The sequence below is a fragment of the Balaenoptera physalus genome (genome assembly GCF_965194825.1).
Source record: "Balaenoptera physalus genome assembly, chromosome: 2".
Taxonomy (NCBI): Eukaryota; Metazoa; Chordata; class Mammalia; order Artiodactyla; family Balaenopteridae; genus Balaenoptera; species Balaenoptera physalus.
In genome coordinates this window covers 71804192-71827421 of record NC_138883.1, presented here as the reverse complement: position 1 = coordinate 71827421, position 23230 = coordinate 71804192, and positions in this window count along the sequence as shown.

The following is a 23230-nucleotide window of genomic DNA, read 5'->3' as shown; positions in this document are numbered from 1 at the left end:
AACATTTTGACCTCAAGGACCTCCTGAAAGGGTCTTGGCGCTCTCCCAAGAGTCCCCAGACCACACTTTGAGAACTGCTGCTATTTGTTCTAATTAGAAAGAAAGGATAAATAGAGTGAGGAAAGTAGTGAAGACAGTAAATGCAGACCAGCTCAGTGCAGCTAACTGGGAGAGGACAGGTGATGGGAGGGAGGGAGCAAATTTGCTGGCAATTAACTGGCAGAGTCAGGAGGAGATATTTTTCTCAGGATCAGTTACAAACAGGGTTGGGGATCTTACTTGATATAAGTGATGGGTAGTACCGACTGGTGAAATTTAAGTCCGCCCTTTCTTCTTTCTCTGCATTTCTGTGGGGAATGATCACCACCTTCTGCTGGCAGAGCTATCCTGTCTGAAAGAGTTCCATTTTACTAGATCACAGCATATATTCTTAAGGATATGATTTTACTTGTCTCTCGGCTCCAAGCATCACTCTGCCCCTTTGTTCCAGACCATACTGGGAAGAAATACTTGTCTTGCATAGTAAACATGAAAATCAAAACAATAACAAAAAGCAAGCGAACAAGCAAAACATTGACACAAAAGGCCCTTTTTTCTTTTGCTTGTGCAGAAGAAAACTCTGAAGTATCATCAGGTTTTATTAATTTCCGTTCAACAAATTTCAACTTGACATCATAATTTTTTATCGCCTTATTGCTCCAGTTGCTGGTTCCTTTTTTGCTATGGAAACAGAAAACGCCTAAATAAACCTACCCAAAATGGAAATCAGATGTTTTCCTGTGAGGACGTACTATGGTCTTTGTCTCACTCTTTGATCATTTTGTTTGTAGGTTCCGGTTTCAGGGAAGGCAGTGCCAGTGGGGAGGGGGAGACTTTCCAAATTTGGAGATGAGGGGAGGGCCCCGGTTGTATATCGGGTCAGTGGGTACAGCTTTCTATAGCTGCTCAAAAGTCATGGGAAGTATAGGACATGGCCTACAAAGTCCACTTGCTGGTCCTGTTTTTTTAATAGTATATTTAGAATGAGTTTCTCCACTGAAACAATGATTACATGGAGAGTTCTTCTCCTAGTCTTTGTAGAGTGAGGGGCAGTAATTACTTAAAATATTTTAAATTTAATTATTAAAGTTGTGTGTGTGTGTGTGTGTGTGTGTGAAAGAGAAAGAAAAGAGAGACAGAGACAGAGACAGAGAAGTAAAAGGATGATTTTGTTGCCAGGATTAAAAAGCTATGTCAGAAAAGATGGACCGGACTAACTTACAAAGGCCAGAACATGGTTTGGGCTAAGAGAAGCCAACCTTTTGTTGAACAGCCTAATGTAATAAATTGCATTTGGAGGGCTTTAGATTTCTGTACAAACTTTTCAACCAGATCTAATTGGAAGTGCCACTCACATAGCCAGGGGCATTCTAAAAGCAGAGCAGTGGATTAACACCATTATTAAAAGTCAGGAAGTATTTTCTCCTCCCGAAGGAGAGTTTTCCAGACATTAACTTCCACTGCCAAACGTTATAAAGAAAGTCTCCCTCTTTCTCTCTCTCTGTCCCTTGATCTGCTAGTCTTCCCTTCTCTTTCCAACTCATCTCCCTCCATTCTTTCCCCTCCTTCTCTTTCCACTCCCTGCCCATCCTCTACCCACCCCCAGCCATCAGTGAGAGCTATATCAGAAGCAAGGGTTGTATAGTAAATGACCTGTCAATCAGCCATTGCCTAGATGATTTTGATGAAGGAAATGGGGTTTTAAGAACTAAGCTGGTTTCCAGTTAAGTAAAAAAAAAAAAGCTCAAATATGTGTCTGAAGCTTTTGTTAAACTAGATATTTATAGGTAAGGATTACATACACATGACTGCAAAAAAAATGTTACAGTCTTTTTTCCTAACCTATGAACTTTTCTTATATAGCAACACTTGATTTGCCACTTTATCTGTCTAATCTGAATAATTAGCAGTGTAGACATAACCACATTCAAAATGACCACCTTAGATAGAGATATTTAAATGGGGGACAGCAAACTTCTCTAAACTCTTTTGCTTTTGTCCATCCATCACTATATCCTCTCCAAATCCTGGAGCAGTTCCAACAAGGGAATGAAAATAAGAGCCAGGGATAAGACATCAGCAGTTTCAAGTTAGCAAAATAAAGTTAGAAAATGGGAAGTAATACATAAAAGTGAGAACTTGTCTTCCAGCATTTTGTATTTTCTCTTCACAACATTTGCACTGTGTGCAGAGGATGTGCAAAACAGAAACTTGAATATTTTGATTAATCATACAAAATACAAGAAATGGCAGAGATTACCGGAGGAAAACTGAGTATATGAAACATTCAAAATGTGTGGCAAAACCCCCAAATATTGATGTATCCTCAATATTCTCAGCACGTCTAGATTTTGAATGAACATTTTATTTTCTTGTCAGTGATTCAGAATTTCCACTGCTCCTGTTGAGCAATGAGGGAAAATCATGCCAAATGGGAGAAAGCTTTATTTTAAGGTTGAAGGCATGAAATAAGCACTAAGAAGACAATTGTACACCTGTTTTCAAAAGTAAAAAAGGCATCTCAAATCTGCTTTGCTTTTGAAAATTTGGCCAAGGAGTGTATTTCAAACACCCAATAGCCCATAACATTATTCCCAGGGCTCTGTGCTCTCTGCCTAATTGGGCTTCTACACATTTGCATAAGCATGATACTTCATGATTAATGCATAAGACCCAGCATGGAGCCTAGTATCAATTCGTCCATGGAGGCTTTTCCCCCCACTGAAAACAATCACTGTGACTAAGATATAATTCATCATATTTGTAGGTATGATTGCATTGTAGAATATCAGACTACTTAAATGCCATGACAAAACCTTTACAGAACTGTGAACCTCTTCTGTGTAGGAAAGAAGTTTTAAGATGCCCACAGTACTGCTGCCTTGGGACCATAATTGATGCCTGAAAAGGTTTGTTTGCAAAATGAAGTGTCAAGGCCGCAGAGTTTTTATCCTATTTGGCTCAGGCACTGAATCCAAAGGGGAGAGTATTAAAGTAACCACCTTATGATTACTTTTGGGTTACAAAATAAATGGCAGCTCTCCCCTTGAACCTTCAAACACTAAACAAGGGAGTGAAGACTTCTAGAATGAAAACTCCACAAAGGTGAGGGTAGACTTAGTCAGCAATGTTGGAAGGTATTGAACTTCGAGAATGAAATCAATTCTAGCTGAGACAGACTGCCGCACAATTAAGGAGTGGGAGCAACTCTCAATGTGAGCCCTGGTGTTGCAAATGGTGGTGCCCGTACCTTCTCCGCTGGCTGGGTTGCTTAATTAGGCAGGAATCTGTTCCTCATGGGGGAACCTGGGAATTTAGAGTTCTCCAACAGATCTCAATGTGCTGTGGGAATAAATACAGAAGACCCTTTGAGAGAACTCTTTATAAAAGGATCTGAGATGGATTTTTTTTTTTAATTATTAAAAATTAACCTATGACCATTTGGAATTCTATGAAATTAAGGGGAACAGTCTGACATCACCATCCTTTCCCATGCATCTGCCCAGAGGTGACCTCTTGAATGAGGTGTGTATTCTCCCAGATGTTTTGTTGTCTTATAGGTATATGAGTGTGTGTGTGCCTTATAAGTTTTGGGGAAAACAACCTGCTATGCATACTTTCTGTGACTTGTTTTTCTGCTCCACAATAGTTGATGAACTTTTCCTGCAAAGTACATTTATACTTATCTCATTCTCTTTAATAATTTCATGGTATCATGTTGTGTGGATTACCAACACACGAAGATTCTCCCAACATCATTTTGTTTTGTTTTGTTTTAAATCATTATAAGCAATGCCACATTTTAGATTGCTGGTACCTTAAAGGCAAAGACTGTCTTGGGCACTACTGTATCCCTGGTATTTAACACAGAGAATGGCACATAGTAAGTGTCCTATACATATGTGTTAAATATCTGAATTAAATCTGTAGAGAAAATCCCCAGAAAAATCCCGTCTTTCTTTATGGGACATATGAATTTAAAAATTGTATGGAAATTGCTTGTTTACCTCCAAAAAGATTGTACCATTTTGTACCTACACAAAGTGTATCAGTCACTCTGTTCTATTTTGCCAACAATGAGATCATAGACTTTAATTTTTCTTAATGTGATTAATGAGAAAGTGCATTTCATTATTTTAAATTGCATTTCATTAATTTTAAAGAATGTTGGAAATATTACTAAGGTTATTAGCCATATTATTTGTTCGTATCCTTTAAACATTTTCCTATTGGATTGTTTGTTAATCTTTTTTATAGAGATTTTTATGTGCTTTTCTGCATATTTAGGGATTCAATCTTTTTGCTTGATATACATCTGACAAATATTTCTTGCTCAGTGAAAAAATTTGTCTTTTGACTCTATCTCTCTGTCTACCTACCTACCTATCCATCCATATCTCTTGCCTAATAGAAAAATTTTAATATATATGTTCAAAATATATCAATTATTTTTTTATGGCTTCTGGGTTTATTCTTAGAAAAGCTTTCTTTACTCCAATAATAAAAACTAATTCACTCGTGTGACTTCAAATGTTTATTATTCCCGAAGATTTGAAATGCCAACTACATCATGTACCAAATTCCCATAGGTACTTGAGTCTATTTTGGATTTCCTCCTCTGTTTCATTGTCAGCAGGTCTGTTCCTGCATCAGTGCCATACTGTTTTAATTACTGTAACATTCATGGTACATTTTGTTTTTGGATACAGTTAGACTGCCCACATCATTTTTCTTTTTTCTCTCAGTATTCTCCCAAACTTATATTTTAGAATTATTTTGTCTGATTCAAAAAAATGAAAAATAAACCATTTTGATATTTTGATGGGAATATGTGGTTTTAGCAGATTGATTTACAAAGAATTAATATCTTTGCAACATTGAGCTCTCTAACCAAAGAACAAAATACATCTTTTCATATCTTGGGCTTTTTTTATGCCCTTCATCAGTGGTCATGCAGCTGCACATTTTCAAAAGCATTTTTCCAGTTCTATGTTTCTCCTTGATTTGGCGACTAGGATACTTTCTTTTGTATCAGTTATTGTTTTTAAAAGAAAAGCTAATTATTTTATAAATTAATTTGTAACCACTTTATTAAATATTCATATTGTTTCCAATAGCTCTCAGCTGATTATTTGGGGCTATATTAGTACATTACCATAAGAAACAAATTTGTCTCCCTCTTTGGAAAATTTACACCTGTTTATTTCTTTCCCTTTTCCTCCTTTGACATATTAATATGATAAATGATTTTGAGATGAGCCCCAGTTAGTCATGACTTATCACTTATAAAATTATCCATTAAATTATGTTTTTACTTTAATATTTTATTTAACATTTTATTCAGAAGTTTTGCATTGACATTCAGTCATCAAACTAGTTGTCATTTTCTTTTTATGCTGTGTTTGTCAAATTATGTGATCAATTTGAGTGGCTTTATAAAAATAACTTGAAAGCTTACCTTCTTTATCTGTCAGGTTGCAATAAGAAGCACAGAAACCACTCAGGGTATTTCAATCAGAGAGGGAGTTAAAATAGGGTGTAGGGTCTCAAAATGTTTGGAAGGGCTAGAAGAGCAAGAGAGAAGTCCATTTCATCCTGAGATCAGGACCTACACCAAGCAGCTGCAGCCCCTGAAGGAGAAATATCCACGAATTTGCTGTGGCCACCACTGCCTCTGGACCCCCCATCACTGCCCCTCATAAGTCTGCCTGTGCCAGCCTTGGACCCACCACTATAGCCAGCAGCAGGACTTGGCTTCTCCACTCCTCTCCCTTCCCAATCTTGCATTAGTGCCTCCAGCTGGCAGAACTAACAGAACACTACTAGCAAAGCCCTCTTCCAGACCCTTGAAATGCAGAGAACACAGATGGTCAGATAAGAGGCTGGATACCAGTAAATACGACTGGCACACCATCAGTATTCTCTCAGTTTTCTGGGATCATGTAGGTAACATTGAAACTGTCTATTTCTTCACGTTTTGAAAAAATCAACTGTGAAACCATGTAGACTTGTGCTTTTGTGGGAAATTTGACATTCTTTGTTCTTTTCCATGGATAGATTCTTTTTCTGTCTCTTCTCATGTAAAATTTAGTAAATTATATTTTCCTACAAAATCATCTGTTTCAGTAGGTTTTCACCCTTACTTGCATAGATTTCTGCTTTGTAATTTTTTTAATGTTTTTCTGCATCAGTGGTTATTTCCCCTTCCTCATTTTATTATAGTAGGCAGATTAAACCTTTCTTCTTGTGCACCTTCCCCCTCGAAATACCCATGTCCTAATGCCCAGAATTTGTGAATGTTACGTTATATGGTATAGGTACTTTGCAGTTGTGATGAACGCTGCAGACCTTGAAAGGGAGAGATTTTCCTGGATTATCCTGGTAGACACAACCAAAGTACAGAGCCTTTGAAAGCAGAGGACTTTCTCTGACTGGAGCCAGAAAGTATGGCAGAAGGAAAGTGGCAGAAGGAGCATGAGACAGATTAGGAGTATGAGAAGGATTTGACACGCCGTTGCTGGTTTGAAGATGGAGGGGCTAGTTCACAAGGAATGCAGGACACTTTTAGGAGAACCTTAAGCCTGAGAGAGGTCCCCACTAACAGCAAGCAAGGAAGGAGTGACCTTAACCCTACCACCACAAGCAACTGAATTCTGCCGACACTTAAATGAGCTTGGAAGCAGATGATTCTCCAGCATCCCTGCTTGAGAGCCCAGGTTGTTTGACACCTTGATTTCATCTTTGTGAGTCCTAGAGCAGAGAGACCAGATGACCAGCCGAGCCCACCTGTACTTCTGACCTACAGAATTGTGAGATAATAAAATTGTGTTGTTTTAAACTGTTTCGTAGTAATTTGTTAGAGCAGCAATAGAAAACATAACATTTTTAATTGCACATATATTTGTGTTTCTTCTGCTGTTTCTTGATTACATTAGACGGCTTTGTCTAGCTTATGGTTGGTTTGTTTGTTTTCAAAGATCCAAGTCCTATGTTTATTCATTGATTGTGCCACTATTTTTTCTAGCTCAATAATTTCTGAGAAATCATGTCAAACTTTGCATTTCATACAACTAGAAACATATCCTATGTTTGATGCTATGACTTACTATGTTTTCACTGCACCTCAATATTTTGTTCCTGAGAGTTTTCCATGTTTTTGCAATAGATGCAGTTTACTCCTTTATGCAAGTTTCTAGCATTCAGTGGAATGCATCCACAAAGAGTTCATTCATTCTATTCCTGAGTGATATTTGGGTTATTTCCAGTGTTTGTCTGTTTGCTTTACGTTTACAAATGTGCTGCTACAAACACTCTTATACTAAACCTGATGCTCACATGCATTATTTTTTTCTAAGGCATATCAAGAAAGTGGAGTAGCTGAGATTATTTACAAGATAATTCAAACTGTTTTCCAACATAGCGATACTGATTTATATTCCCACCCACAATGTGTAAGAGTTCTGACTGCTTTAGAATTTTGCTAACACTTTCTTTAAGGTATCTTTTGATAAATAGACATCCCTAGTTTTACCTGAGTCAAATTTATCCTTTTTTGTTTCCCTTTAGGTTCTTTTTAAAGAACTTTCTTTACCTAAGATATTAAAATTATTTTCTTCTGTTTTCTTTTTAAATTTATTAATTTTGTCACTTTATATATAGTTCTTTAATCCCTTTGAAATTTATTTTTTCATAAGGATAAGGCTGGAGTCCAATTTCTTTCTTTTTTCATGTCTAAACAACTATCCTAACACTATGAATTGAAAAGGCCATTATTCCTTATTGATCTGGACCTGTTTTTATGTATGTGTGCATGCATCGTTTTAACTGAATATTATACATTGGGTATGAAATGTGTACAGTGCTAAGATAATATTGTTTGTCATCTTCCCCACTTAGAGTAAAAAGGGAATGCCTTTGTCTAATCCAAGACTGAGCTGAGTAGACAGTGGATTTTGGTCTTAGTAAGCGTCCATCTACCTCTGGTATATCTGCTCCCACCGTCCTAGAGCACAGCCCTCTAGGGATCCTGACTGGGAGCCTGGGATATTTACTGGCTCCCTCCTCTTTGACATATCTTGTTTTTTTCCCTCTCCTTGAGACCATGAGTCTGCCAACGACTCCACATTGTTTTTCAGCACTCTTTTGCTTGGCTTCTTAAGTTCTAACCCTGAGCAGCTTAAAATTTTAGCATGTTCCTAACAGGGAAAAACACTAAGGTCAGGCCTACTTCCTTGTTCTCTCCAGGAACTTGGATCCTCAAGTCCTGGATGTTTTAACAGCTCTGAAATCCAAGTTTATCTCGCCAACCCCACGTGGTTGCCAAAGCTTTGCTGGCTCCTTTTGTCGCTTGGTAAGAACTCTCCCCAGATTCTTAACCGCACACCTAGCACCAAGAATCAGCTGGTTTCCAGAAGGAATAAGCAAAGTATATGATACTGGTTCCCTTGTCTCTGTAATCACAGCCTCTCAAATACTGGCTGCCTCTCTCTAATGCCTTCAAACTGTTGTTTATTATATTTTATCTGATTTTCTCATTATTCTCAGTGGGAATGTTTGTTTGATGCCAGCTTCTCTCTCACAGTTGGAAGGGTAAGTCGCAAGTCTGAACTTCTCAGAACTTCCCACTTTTTTGCCTCATTTATTTTCCCAGCCTTATCTCCCACTTCTCTTAGTTCCTAGTGGCATATCTAAAAATTGTAGAACACATAATCATATAATTTTAGGACTAAAAGAAAAAGAAGATTATCTGACTCGGGTAATTCCTTTTTCAGATGCGGAAAATGAGGCCCCAAAAGATGAAGTGGCTTATCTCAGATCACATAGCAGAATTGATACTAGAGTTCACGTATACTCATTCCTTACATGGGCTAGCGTAGCAAGGTAAAGAGCAGAGCAGAAGAATCAAGAATGGCACACTTATCTTCATGCTTTATATCAAGAGGAAATATTTCCATTTCTTTTCCCAGTGAATAAGATCTGTTGCTTTCTAACACTCCTCTACTGACACCACACTTGTCTCCTAGCATAAACTATGAATTTCTTTCCCCAGTTATTAATTACAGCTGTCATTTCTGAGCCCAGAGCCGGAGGTAATGATCATGCTGAAAACCAAGCTGCTTCTTTTACCAAGAATCAGGAAACCTGGGAAAACATCTATAAACCACCCTCCAGCCTGCTTTAGTCAAAAAGAAACCTGTATATCCCATATTTAATAGTCAAGCCTGTAGAGCTATCAGCAGAATGGTCAGGTGATTTATTATCTAAAAGCGATATGTTTTGAGAGTGATAGAGGATGCTGTTAATAATTATACCAGGACAACAGGCATAAACCAATACCAGGCTAGGCACCCTAGTCAGCAGATAATTTATCTCTGAACTGCAAAAACAGTTTGTTTCTAATACTTCCTTAAGGATTCCAATCACTTTCATATGTGAAAAAAAGTATTCATTGCCAGAGAATGCATTCTTTTAAGTTAACAGAATGTTTTTGTTTTGTTTTTGTTTTGTTTTGTTTCTGTTTTGTTAACAGAATGTTTTGTTTAATCTTTATTTTTTAGAGCAGTTTCAGGTTTACAGAAAAAATGAGCAGAAAGTACAGAGAGTTCCCATATACCCCCTGATTCCCCTCTCCCCCCCACAACCAGTTTCTTTTTTCCTATTATTAACATCTTACATTAGTGTGGTGCATTTGTTATAATTGATGAGCCAATATTAATATATTTTTAATTAACCAACAATCATAGTTTACATTAGGATTCATTCTTTGTGTTTATATATTCTATGAGTTTTGACAAATGTATATTGTCATGTATCTACCATTACCATATCATACAGAATAGTTTCACTGCCCTAAAAATCCCCTGTGATCCATTTATTCATCCCTCCCTCTCTCTTGCTAAGCCCCTGGTAACCAATGATGTTTTTAATAACTCCATAGTTTTGCCTTTTCCAGAATGTCCTGTGGTTAGAATCATACAGTAGGTAGCCTTTTCCAAACGGTTTCTTTCCTATCATTTGCTTTTAAATTTTAAATCCTGGTGTTAAGTGGGATCTCATCACCATGAAGAAAGTAGAGCGTATTTCAAATGAGACAATAAGATTTAAAGATTTCTGTGCAAGAATTTAGAGCAAAAGGAAAGATTTTCTAAACAATGAAAAGTAGGGTTCATAGAAGAAAAGATTGATAAATATTACTTTTAAATTAAAAGTATTTGTAAGACAAAATAAATGAAATAAAAAGAACAGTCACAAATTAAAGGATGTTTATAATATTTGCATCTAAAAACAGATTATAATCCAGCATATATAAAAGTTTCTATGAATCAATAGGAAAAAGACATGTAATTCAATAGAAAATATGGGCAAAGCTATAAAAGGAAACACAAGAAAATAAACATGACTTGCTGATAAAATATTTTAAAATTCTCAGCTTCACTAATAATCAAGAATGTACAAATTAAACAATGAAACAATATTCCATATTCATTAAGCTGGCAAAAATGAATAGTCTGTTAGAACCAGAAAAATAAGGACATTGGAATATGGAAATTCTGGTGAGAGTATAAACTGGTATCACCATTTTGGTGAGCAATTTGGAATTGCCTGGTAAAGTTGATGATACACCTACCTTAAGATCCAGCAATTACTCTTCTTAGATACCTACTTTAAAAGTCTGTTAAATGTATGAAAAAGGAGACATATAAAGAATACTTACTGTAGCAATGTTTGTGACAGAAAAAAATCATAAACACCCAAGTTGCCCTCAATTAGGCAATGCAACGTAGCTTATTCATGCAAAGGAATACTGAACAGGAGTGTAAATGAATGAATTAAATCCTCACATCATGTCATTGAATTGAAAAAAGCAAGTTGCCAATTAAAATATATGGCATAATGCCACAAACATACAGAGAAATGCACACATATGTTTTTAAAATACCTGAATAATGGTATTTATATAATAGGCATAAAAAGGTATAAAAACATATGGGAATAATATATTACAACTGCTGGATAATTCTGGGATAGGGAGGGAAATGGAATGAGACAGAGAGCCTTAGATATAAACATTATAAGTATTAATTTATATACTTAAACATAGAGATGTGAAATAAATTTTGCAAAATATTAACAGCTATTTAAATTGATGGTTGGTATATAGGTGTCTATTATATTATTTTCTGTAGTTATTTTTTTAATTTTGTGTGTTTCATGTTTAGACAAAGTGATTTGAAAAGTCTAACCTCTTTTCCCCATACTTCCTGCTAGAGCTGCTGATTAAGGAAAAAATTCATTGCATAAGGTTATTGATACACAAAGAGAACATAGAGTATTATTTATGAAAAAAAAACACACAGTCATGTGGTTTCAAGTCCTAACTCTTATACTTGCTGGACTTGAAGCCCTTGAGCAAGTCACATTGCCATTAATTTTTTTGTCTATAAAATGGGGTATAAAATTAGTACTACTAATAATATTAATATCTACCTCAGAATTTTGGAAGAATTAGATAAATAGATACATGTGAAAACATTTTGTAAACTAAAAGTCACACATAAACATTAATTTCCACTATTGCTATTGTAGCTGCTGGGTAAGATAGGCTTGAATTGCTGAGTTGCCTCTCTGGTTCTGGCTGAGATGTTTGTGATTGAAGAAAGGACAAAAATAAACATCAAGATAAAGAAAAATGAAATTTAAAAAAGGATATATAATTCATGAACAATATAACAATATATGTTACACATATTGTACATAATGTATAATGTGGTATATGTAATATAATATGCTTATATATAAGATAAATTGAAGTTATCAGGAATATATTGTAGTTTTAAATTTTTAAACAAGATTTAGAGTCTCTCAGGCTATCCTGCATAAACTGCCAAGTATTTTTGATATGTAATATACAAAAGTGTAGGTTCAGAAGTAACATAATTTTCTAGATCTTTGAAAAATAAATACAAAACATTTAAAAAATGTTTTTTCTGTGTTTAATTAGGTTCTTTATATTTCTAATTTAAAATAGTATTACAAAAGTTATATTTCTGAATTTTTGTCAGCTATGATTAGATTTTCATTATTTACACCTCATAATGCATGTCATGATATAACATTTAGAGAATATTCTTATTACAAACAAGAAAATTAAAAGAGCCTGAAATTACAATTACACCTTGCAGTGCTTCAGATGTAAGATGTGCACCAAAATAAGAGTTGTAGTAGAAGAAACTGAAAAAATAAATCATTAATTGAACAAGAATCATTAAAAGAATCAGGCTTTAGCACCACATTCCCTTGTTTCTACCTCTTGTATTTTTCTTCACATCTCCCCTTCCACTGCTTTCTGGCATCCTCTAGGGCAAGGACCTCAAAAGTAGGCATGTGAACCCTAGGGGTTCCCATGATAATTCCCTGGGGTGTTTTCTTCCCCTGGGGGAAGAAAAGTACTAGATTGTTCTATATTTTTACCTAAAAGAGAAAAATTGAGCTTTACTTTTATGTAATCTACAAATGTATTCGGTACCCTTTCTTGGTCTGCAAATCAGATGTTCAAATACCACGTCAGATCGGCAAAGGAATCTCTCAGAAAGAGTAAGAGTTCTGGGGCTTCCCTGGTGGTGCAGTGGAATGCAGCCTGCCAATCCGAGTGACACGGGCTCGAGCCTTGGTCCAGGAAGATCTCACATGCCGCAGAGCAACAAAGCCCATGTGCCACAGCTACTGAGCCTGCACTCTAAAGCCCTTGAGCCACAACTACTGAGCCCGCGTGCCACAACTACTGAAGCCTGTGCGCCTAGAGCCTGTGCTCCGCAACAAGAGAAGCCACCACAGTGAGAAGACCACACACTGCAACAAGGAGCAGCCCCAGCTCGTCGCAACTAGAGAAAGCCCGCACACAGCAACGAAGACCCAACACAGCCAAAAATAAATAAATAAAATAAATAAATTTATATAAAAAAAATAAGAGTGAGAGTTCTATAACACGGAGGGATTGATGGTGTTCTACCGACACTTTTATTTACTTTCAGTTTATCCCAAGCATCACAGTACTTAGCAAGTGGGTTTCTATACCATATTATCTCATTTAACAAAATCAGCTCTTACCATGTGACATGAGGCTTAAAAAGATTACTGCAAAAAATATATATATATATATAAATTAAGATTATCCTAAAGATGCAAACAGAAGCAAACTCAAGCAAATAGAAGCACAAACCATTCTCTATTTCTAGAATAAGCTCTTTGTCAGCTGCATTATGAGGTACCAACAATTAATATCTAATCGTATCTGACAAAAATTCAGAAAGTTTCAAGATTATAAGAACTGAAATAAGGATTTATATCCATATCGTTCCAAGTGTATATTATACCTTAAGAGCATAGTTAATTACAGTAGAAAATAACATGACAGAAAAAAATTTTTTAACTTTATGGCATTATTTTTTAATTTCTATTTTTGTGTATGTTTTATGATGTATACAGTCTATGAGTACAGTATCGCACATTCATAAGTCATAAACAGACCAACAAGTTTTGGGAGGGTTGTGGAGTCAAGAGTTTTATTCTGATGTGATATGATTTAAAGGTTTTCAAGACAATTACACTCAAGGTTTCTGCCTTACATTCTTCCAACTCATCTTCCACACTGTCAAGAGGGTACTTTTCCAAATCAGAATAAGTGAATTGTTTGTTGAATACCCATCATATGCCAGACCCTGTATTGATGGGCACCCAACAGACATTAGTTCTATAGATAAAAGACTGAATATGGAGGAAAAGATGAATGGGGCAGTGAGGGAGTATGAGAGGAGAGGAGGTGAGTTTTGAGTCCTGGTAATTTACATATTGGTTCTAACAATAAGCAGAAATGAGTCACAAAGACATGAGCACAGTGAAAATTAAATAAATGTTTATTTTTAATCCATTTTAAATTGGGGCCATATTTGAGTTAGGAGTGCTGGTTTTGGAGTGAGAGAGGAATCAGTAAATCAGTCAATAAACATTTATTGGGAGCCAATTATACAGAAGCAGACTCAAAGCACAAGAGGAATAAAGTTTTAAAACATAGATTTCAAAGAATGCACTTTTCTTTCTACATGCCCTATTCTTTTCTTCCCATGCACCAGATAAAATTGCTGATCTGACTCTTATAACAATAATGCAGTATTTCCTATTTACTATCTAATTTACTGTTGTTTTCTCCTGTTTTTGCCTGCCAATTCATTTATTCAATAGCGGTTTAAGAAAAAAGGAAACAAACAATATCCCTCCTGTTACTGAGCTTAAGATCCTGTGGTTTAGATGCTAGTCACTAAAGATAATAAAATTAATACCCAGGGTTGTAACTGTCTTAATCATGAAAGGGTATCTTCCTTAAATATTCAGAATCATGCCAATGGAAACTTTCATTCAGCAGTTATACATTAACCTTTAATCTGTTGATGTTCACTTAGCCATTGACTCAACAAATATTGATTGAGTACCTGTTATGTGCCTAAATTGCTTTGACTCTGCTTTGCAATGAGCGGAACAAAGCCTCATCCTCATGGACTCTACTTTCTGGTGGGGAAGACAGACTAAGCTTTGCCAGAGACATCTGGAGAAAGACTGGGAAGTGAGCACTCTTGCCATTCCCTTGTTTATTTTCTCCTATGTTTTTAATTGGTATATCCTCTAACCATATTCTGATTTATGTTTTCCCTATTTTCTGCCAATGAACTATTAAAAATTAGCTGATAAGAGTCCTAACTATTCCTAATATATATTTGCTTTTCAATAAAGGCTCTTAAGTAATGAAAACTACAAAAAGTAGAATTTTCTGGCACTAACCTCTGGCCCCAGGGATACTTTACTTTAAGGTATTTGGTTTTATAAGAGTTGTTTCCCCAGTGCCCTTCAGTTCATAAAATGTTGGTAGCAGGCTGACCAATTATTTCTAAAACAATAACCCACTGCTAGATAGAGTTTAGGTTCCTTGGTCAACAGCTCATGAACTTTGGCAGGTTACCAAAGAATCTTTAAAATATGGGTGACTATACATTTACCTGGGTCTCAATTTTTAAAATTTTAACCAGTTATGAGGAAACTCACTCAGACATCCTGTGCCCTAATCCATCTGAAAATACAGCATATACTTTTGTCTATTTATTTCTCTTTCATGTGACATTTTTAGGGTTTTACATCAGGCCTAACACTTCAACACATCCATTATATTTAACATAGAGAAAGAAAACTGAAGATAAGAGAGTTTCTACATCTGCTCTGAGAAGGTTTATTTATCATCAGAGAAGCCATTAAAGTCTTACTATCACAATATATCTAAAATATGGAAAACACCATTCTGTCTAACCTTCATAATGCCTGGGTTGAAATCCCAGTCTGATCACTTACTAGCCACAACACTTGAGCAAGTCACTTTCCTCAGTTTCCTCATTTGCAACAGGAGGAAAATAAGAGTATCCACCAATAAGTATTGAGCTAACCAATGCATGTAAAGTGTCTGCTGTGCAGTTAGTGCTATGTGTTATCTAGTTGACCAGCACATGTGAGCCATGAGGGCAAGGGATTTTATTTGCATTTTTTCACTAATGTATCTCCAATACTTACAACAGTGCCTGGCACAAAGTAGAAGTTTAATAAGTATTTTTTGAATAAATGAATGGCAAAATGTAATGCAATTAGACATTAGGACATATTTATCCAATATATGGAGATGTGAAATGAGGTTCTGTGCTAGTGAGGATTCCCAAGGAGAAAGGAAAACAGAGCAGAAAGGAAAGCGTGAAGGCTAAAGGAAATCATTGAATCTCTCTCCTCTCCAGTTCTCTCAGAATAAAATACATGCTTTGGGACACTGGGAAGCAGGAAGACCAGGAGAACAGAATATAACTTCATGCATGGTGAGCCTATGGTTATTCTTGCCAAGAGTCCAAAATAAGCATTGGCAATGACCTAAGCCAGAGAAGAGCCAGCACATGGAAGGAGAAGGTGAGCTGAAAGGACTCCAGGTGCCTGCCACGTAGGAAGTGTGTCAAGAAAGGCTTGATGGCAGGAATGCCCCGAGGAAACCATAATGAAAGTCTTCAGTATTTGGTGCTGTCTCACCTTCCCTTTGAACACCAGGATTCTCCGCCCACCAGTATCCGGGCGCCCCAGCATCTGACTAGGGTTCTTTCCTTTGGTGTACTCAAGACCCTCTTTTTTTCTGCTACTCTGCACAATGAAAATCCACCTGCCCTGCAACTTATTGGGATTTTCCTCATCTTTCTGCCCCACTCAGAGAATCTGACAAATCATACAGGATAAAACACCTGAGTGATAACAAGATTTTGATTACAAAGGCCTCAATCTCTGTTGAGTTGGCTTGTATTTGTGATGAAAGGCTGGGGGTGAGTGTTGAACACATGGGAGGCCCCTATGTTACGGCGGTCCTTCTAGGCTCTCAAATCACACTGCATTGGCAATAATTCAGGCCTCTTAGAGCAGACCAGCCTGCATCTGGGATGTGATCAAATCAGGAAAAAAAGAGGAAAATGAGACAGCTGTCAGAATACAACCTAGAAAACTGTTCGGATGAAGCCTGCTGAAGAGCAGAGAACACCACACACATGCTTAAAGTGGACCTATCAGAAATACAGTGCATCATCTGAGACAGTTTATCCTCCTATGAAAAAAAAGGGGGGCAAAATGAACTCGTATGTCAGTTTTCTGGACAAAATTTAGTTGGAATCTGGTGATTATGAGTTAGCTCTCTTCGTTGTATTTGCATTCATGAGAGAAAATACAGTTAAATTGGTTGCTGCAACTCTTAATCTTAAGAGCAAATATTGTTGCTGAGATGCTCACATGACTTCATTCCCATAGTCCAGAATTCGCCTGGAAACAGGAACACTGTCTGCCTAAGACAGGATTCTTGCTCAAAGACAATCAGGCCCAGCAGATAAGGGGATCACAACCACATATTAGAAAGGTCACACTCAGTTGAGACCGTTTCCAATCCTCACAAGAACCCTGTGAAGTATTATAATCCCCCTTTTTCAGAAGAAGAAACGGTGGCTCCAAAAAGTTATCTTACTATTGATATTAATTGAACCCACAATCTACTAGCTCCGTGTGCCGTCACACAGCTATATGAGGTAGCATCAAGACATCTCTCCTACCTAACTCAGATGATGTGAGGATAAAGCAAGATAACACAGGTAAAAATACTCAGAAAATTAAACTGCCTTATATCCACAAGAAGCATTATTGTGTACAAGCTTTTCTTGGATGGGAATAGACATTAAAATCTTGGCCATGTGCAAAATTGTTCTTAATTTAGGAAGTTGTTCAACCCTGTTTTTAGCCCCAGGATTCTATGCTTCTATGTATGAAGAGGAAAATGAAATAGAGTCATGCAAGAGGCGATTTCTTTAATTTTCTGGATTGTCACATTCATTCAGCATGAAATTTTCTACAGAAAGCCAATTTTGGAAAGTTCCAAACTTAATTAGATCTTGCAGTTTTGTGATCTTCATTATAATTATCAAATACTGAAGGAGCTAATAAAGGATCAACCTCTGGGCTGCAGAATAACCTAATCTTTTCATACCTCAGTGACGTCCTGAATTAGAACTGGGGGCTGATGAACTTCAATGCACCAGCCAACCAACCATAGTCAGCAAATTGCAATGCACAACTGAACCTTGATCAGACCAAGATGAATACATGATATGTAAAATAATCCAATAAAGTTTGTCAATAATACGTGGGCAATTCAGATGAGACATACACTGGTGTAGCAAGTCTAATTAAGAGTATTTCTGTGATAAAATGAAGCCCTATCTCCTGCTATCAGGTGATTATTCATTTGAGTCTATTGTTACTAGAACAATGAGCAGTGAGTATCTCCTTATTAGTGATCCTTCTTCCTGATACTTGCAATTTAACCAGATAATACATCTTACCCTTTTAATATTCCAAAGGATGTTTCAATACCCAGACGTTTTCCTTAATGTAGCTCTGCTGGAGACAGAGCGATGAATTCCAGATCATTTGTTTTGTTTTTTTGTTTTATGTTATCTCGGGTTTTGGGGTTTTGTTTTTGTTTTTGTTTTTGTTTTAATTGCTGCAGATACTTTTCAGAAGCATGCCTATAACTTTTTTAGGCTAATAGTATCTTACAAATAAATTCTACCACAACAGAGCCATGATTCTAGCAGTACTAGAAACCTCATTAACTCCTTCATGTCCTTAGTAACCTTGATTTAGTATCACCTTTGCAATTATCTCCCAGACTCTTAATGTTTAAGAGCCAAAGGGGTAACCCAAATACTACACAGGGGAAAATTCCTATTTAATTAAATGCATTGATGTATATTAGTGGAAACTTAGATTCTAATTTTGGGGGAAACTTTGAAGGTCGAGGCTGGGAAAAAACCCACAGTCATTTAACATTTTACGTTTTTTCTTTAGAAGTATAAACTTTACGTTTGGAACAACTATTTGAGTCCCTTGAATAAGCCTTTGAGTTATGCACGTACGAAATGTTTTTCTAACTGTAAAACAAGTAAACTGAGTTATCTTGAATAAAGGTGTACTGAAAAAGTCAAGGTGGGACCAGTTTCTTAATACTGTATCCATTCGAGGGGTGGGCAAGAGGAAAAGGTTAGAAATTCTTGGGAGAAAGGGTCATGGCACAGTCTTTGTCTGTATATGGAAAGAGAAAGTGCTATGTCTGAACTGTTTGATTCTATGAAACAAGTATGGTTTGTTTTGTGTTGCTTGCATTTGTCTGTCTGTTTGTTTGTTTGTTGGAAGGATTCCTTTTTGTTTGGAAGAATCATTGGAGTTGCTTGCAGGAGCAAAATAGGGGAGGGAATAATGTAAGGGCTTTGTGAGAAACTTTTTCAAATGCTGAGCGGAAGCAGTATTGCTTCGGGGTCCAAGCAACACAGTGTGAATCCCATCTTCACACAAAATCCAACTGTATGCACCACCTCGAGGAGTAGCAGCTTTGAAATGGAGGAATAAAGCATCCTTGGCACGGACACTGGTGATCTCATGAAAGCTATATCAGAAATGGCAAAAATAAAGCTGCTTCTGCTAGCTTTGAGAGAAGATGTCTTTGGTCAAGGGCAGATTTAGTAGGAGAGGAAGAACATGGCAGATCCCTAAGGTGACAGTCAGGCATATTTGCTTGTGAGAAAACGTGGAGGACCAATATGGGAACTCAGCTACGTGAATAGGGAAAATTTTGTCGGTAGGAGGTGCTGAAATCAGACAATACACCTACTTGGGTCTTGACGTGATTGTAAATGGGCACTAAAAGTTAGTTGTAATCTTAGTGTATAATCAAAGGCTGCCTTCATCAATGATTCCAAACCAGATTTTCTAGCCAGTCTTTCTATGTTTTTACTTGAGTAAAACTATTAAGCCGAAACGCTTTTTTATCCAGCATCAATTTCTCCCTAAGCATGGCTTATAAGATGTAGTTTAAATGCTTCTCAGAGAATGTGCCTTCCATGAATTTAAAGGTGTTTCACTCTTCTTATGAATAGGCCAAGAAAACAATTATTTTATTGTATTCAGCCAAACTGATCTGCTCGCAATTTCTTGAACTGAACTTATATTCTTCACTCTTGCTGGAAAGGATGTTATTCCTTTCCTTGTATATATATTCAAACGTATTTTGTTTAAGACCTCACTTTAAAATTCCACCTCTTCAGTGAAAGCCCCCAGGACCAACTGAAGATAAATTCCCTCTCTCTCCCCTGAGCTCATTCACTTATTTTTTCAATATGTATTTACTGAGGAGGGCAATGTGCCAGGCATCCACCAGGCACTTATGCTTTTGGACTGTCAGGTGTCTGGTTTTGTGTCTGATTTGTCTTCTTCAATTAGATTGTAAACTAGCAGAAAAGGGACAGCATGTTACATGTCTGTCTTTGCTCACTGCCTTAGTGCTTAATTTCTTAAACATAGGAGGCATTCAACAAATATGTGATGGGTTTGACTCAGATTTCAGTCTTTAAATAAAAGAAAATGAAACCGAATTATATACCTTTAACAAGGGCTAGAAGACAATACTTACTACTGATTGAGTGCTTCCTATGTGTCAAGGTCTTTTTATAAATGATCTGTAATCTTCATGACAGTCTACTAAGATAAAATTTTGGTAGCCCCCAATGTGTCTATGAGGAAAGAGGTGCTGTGAGAAAAGACATTACCCTGGGCTTCTCTGCTGATAAGTTGCAGAACTGGCTCTGAAATGAGGCCTGTGTGATTCTTAAAAACCAAGAGGATTTTCAGCTAGGGAGAGATTCTACCTCTGCAGTTGTCACAATGACAGTTTCCTTTATAGATGAGCCAAGGGAAATACATCTTAATATCATTCTGAAAATGTCATATTTGTCCAGCTCTTTCTGTTCTTTTGCCTTTTTATGTTTCTTAGCTAAAATTCCAATGAGGTGTATCCTTTTTAGAAAATTGAAAGCCACCAAACAATAACTCTCAGGCTATAAAAAAACAAAAACAAACTGTTAAATAAAAGAAGAAAATTAATTAAAAAAAAAAAGAAGAAGAAAAAAACTTTCTTTAATGAGTGAATACATACTAAATAATGCAGTGTTTTCTGTATTGCTTTGGTGTAAAATTTATTCAAGACTACCCATATGTATCAAAATATTGTATTTAAGTTACAATGATGGGATTTCTTATAACTGTTTTGAAACTGTGAAAACATAGGAAAGCATTTTATATAATCAAGTTGTATACACTGAAATGAAGTGAGATGCTAAATTGATTTTCAAAGTAGCTGCTGTTCTTATATGATAATACGGTAATAAGTAGGAGATTAAGGATAGTAAGAATTTTACCAATTCACAATAATTCTTCATTACTGGATGATACCTGTAGTGCAGCATTTGTAATTACAGATCATTATTTTTAATGTATTTCTTTATAAATGGAGAACTTTTGAATGATTTCTTTAGCTGTTGCCAACACTTGCAGAAGTTTGTCCATTAGACCTTTGATGCCTCAAAGGATCCAAGAAAAGAAGGTCTATATCAGGAATAAACTTGGTGAGGGGAAAAGGGAAATGATCTGCATTCCCAATCACAGCCTCTAAGGAGGCACAGAGAACTCTGCTCTGAATAGGTGTGGCCATTCAAGGACTCTGCCTCAGTGGGTAAAACTAGGAAATAATTACCTCAAGATCAGTGAGCCTTAAGTGAGGGAAAAAGAAGATGGTATGTTAGAATTACCTGGGGACTTGGGGGGCATTTTGCCTGGCTATTCTTAGTTCTCCATAGATTCTGGTACACCCACCTCCCTGCCAGTAGCTAGCTGTTCATCAGTAGCTATTTATTGTCATAGTGATTCACTATGTGTTCTTAACCCTCTGGTATGTTAGAGATGAGAAAGAAAAATGAAGCTGATAGTTTCTAGTCTAGTCACTGGGGCAGTGTATAGCCAGATGAGTGGTATGGGTAGTAACATCCAGCCTGCAGAAAATGATTCTAATTTGAAACAGGCCTATATCTTTAGTCTATCCCCTAAGAAGGAGGAATTAGCAAAGATTAACAGGATACCAGGTCCAGAACAAGACGGCTCGGGCAACAATCAGTTCCGAGCAGTTTGTTTCTCAGGAAGCAAAAGGTTTTAGAAAAAAGATTGAGAATCAGAGGCTTTCACCACAGACTCAGGACAACATTTAATTTCCAATTCACTAAATGTTGGAAAGGGGCTCTATTATATATTTCTGGACTTAATTGTAGAGAGTTAGATATAACCAATTCTGTAAATTATAGACAGCTGAGAAGGGCTGGGAGAGACAGAAACTTAGAGATAGACAATATTAAAAACTTGATTATGAATCATTACTGTGACAACACAAAATCTCTGGGCAGTAAAATATTATTGTAAAAATGTACTATAGGCAAGAAATTAAATGCCTGTTGTCACTGCTTTATGCAAAATTTTCCTGGTGGTCCCAGTGAATGCAAAAAGATAAGGGGAAATGGAAATAATTATCAGGGTTCAAAAGGAAAAGCAAAATTATTCTTTACAGACAATATAATTTTCTATATAAGAAAGCAGAAAGACTCTAGAGATAAATGATTAATACTAATAAGAGAATTCAATGGCACTAAATACAAGATAAATACACAAAGAACAACTGTGTTCCTGAATGCTAGCAACAACCAAATAGATAAATAACAAGAAATATTCCATTCATAAGAGAAACAAAAACCGTTGGGTATATAGGGAAAAAATGTAACAACAACAAAAAAAACGTGAAAAACATGTATGGGGAAAATTGGAAACATATAAAAGGTCAAGAAAATAGACCTAAATGCATAGAGCTATTTACATACACTGTCATAAACACGTCAGTTCTTCCCAAATTAATCTCAAAAGTCAACCGAAAATTCCAAAAAGTAATTCCATTGTTCCTGAAGGGCACAGAAAAGCCAAGAAAAATTTGAAGATGAACAAGATTAGAGACAGTTGAGAACTCATTCTACCGTATGTAAAGACTTACCATAAAGCCACAGTAATTGAATAAGGTGGTTTTGGCACAGATGTAGACAAATAGGCCAACAGCATAGAAAGAAACTGTCCCAAAACAAATGTTTTGCACAGGGTTGAATAGTGTCCCCCAAAATTCATGTCTACGAAGAACCTCAGAATGTAAACTTATTTGAAAATAGTTAGCAGATGTAAATAGTTAAGATGAGGTCATACTGTATTTGGCTGGACCCAAATCCAATGACTGGTGTCTTTATCAGAAGATCATGTGAGGACAGGAGACATTCAGGGAAAAATGCCATGTGATGATGCAGAGATTGCAGGGATACGTCTACAAGACAAGGAACACCAAGATTGTTGGCAACCACCAGAAGCTAGGAAGAGACAAGGAAGTATCTTCCCCCAGAGCCTTCAGAGAGGGCATGACCTTGCCAACACTTTATTTTGTTTTTTTGGTTTGTTTTTGGTTCTTTTTGAATTTTTGAATTTTATTTTATTTTATTTTTTATACAGCAGGTTCTTATTAGTCATCAATTTTATACACATCAGTGTATACGTGTCAATCCCAATCTCCCCATTCATCACACCACCATCCCCACCACCCCCCCACTTTCCCCCCTTGGTGTCCATACGTTTGTTCTCTACATCTGTGTCTCTATTTCTGCCCTGCAAACCG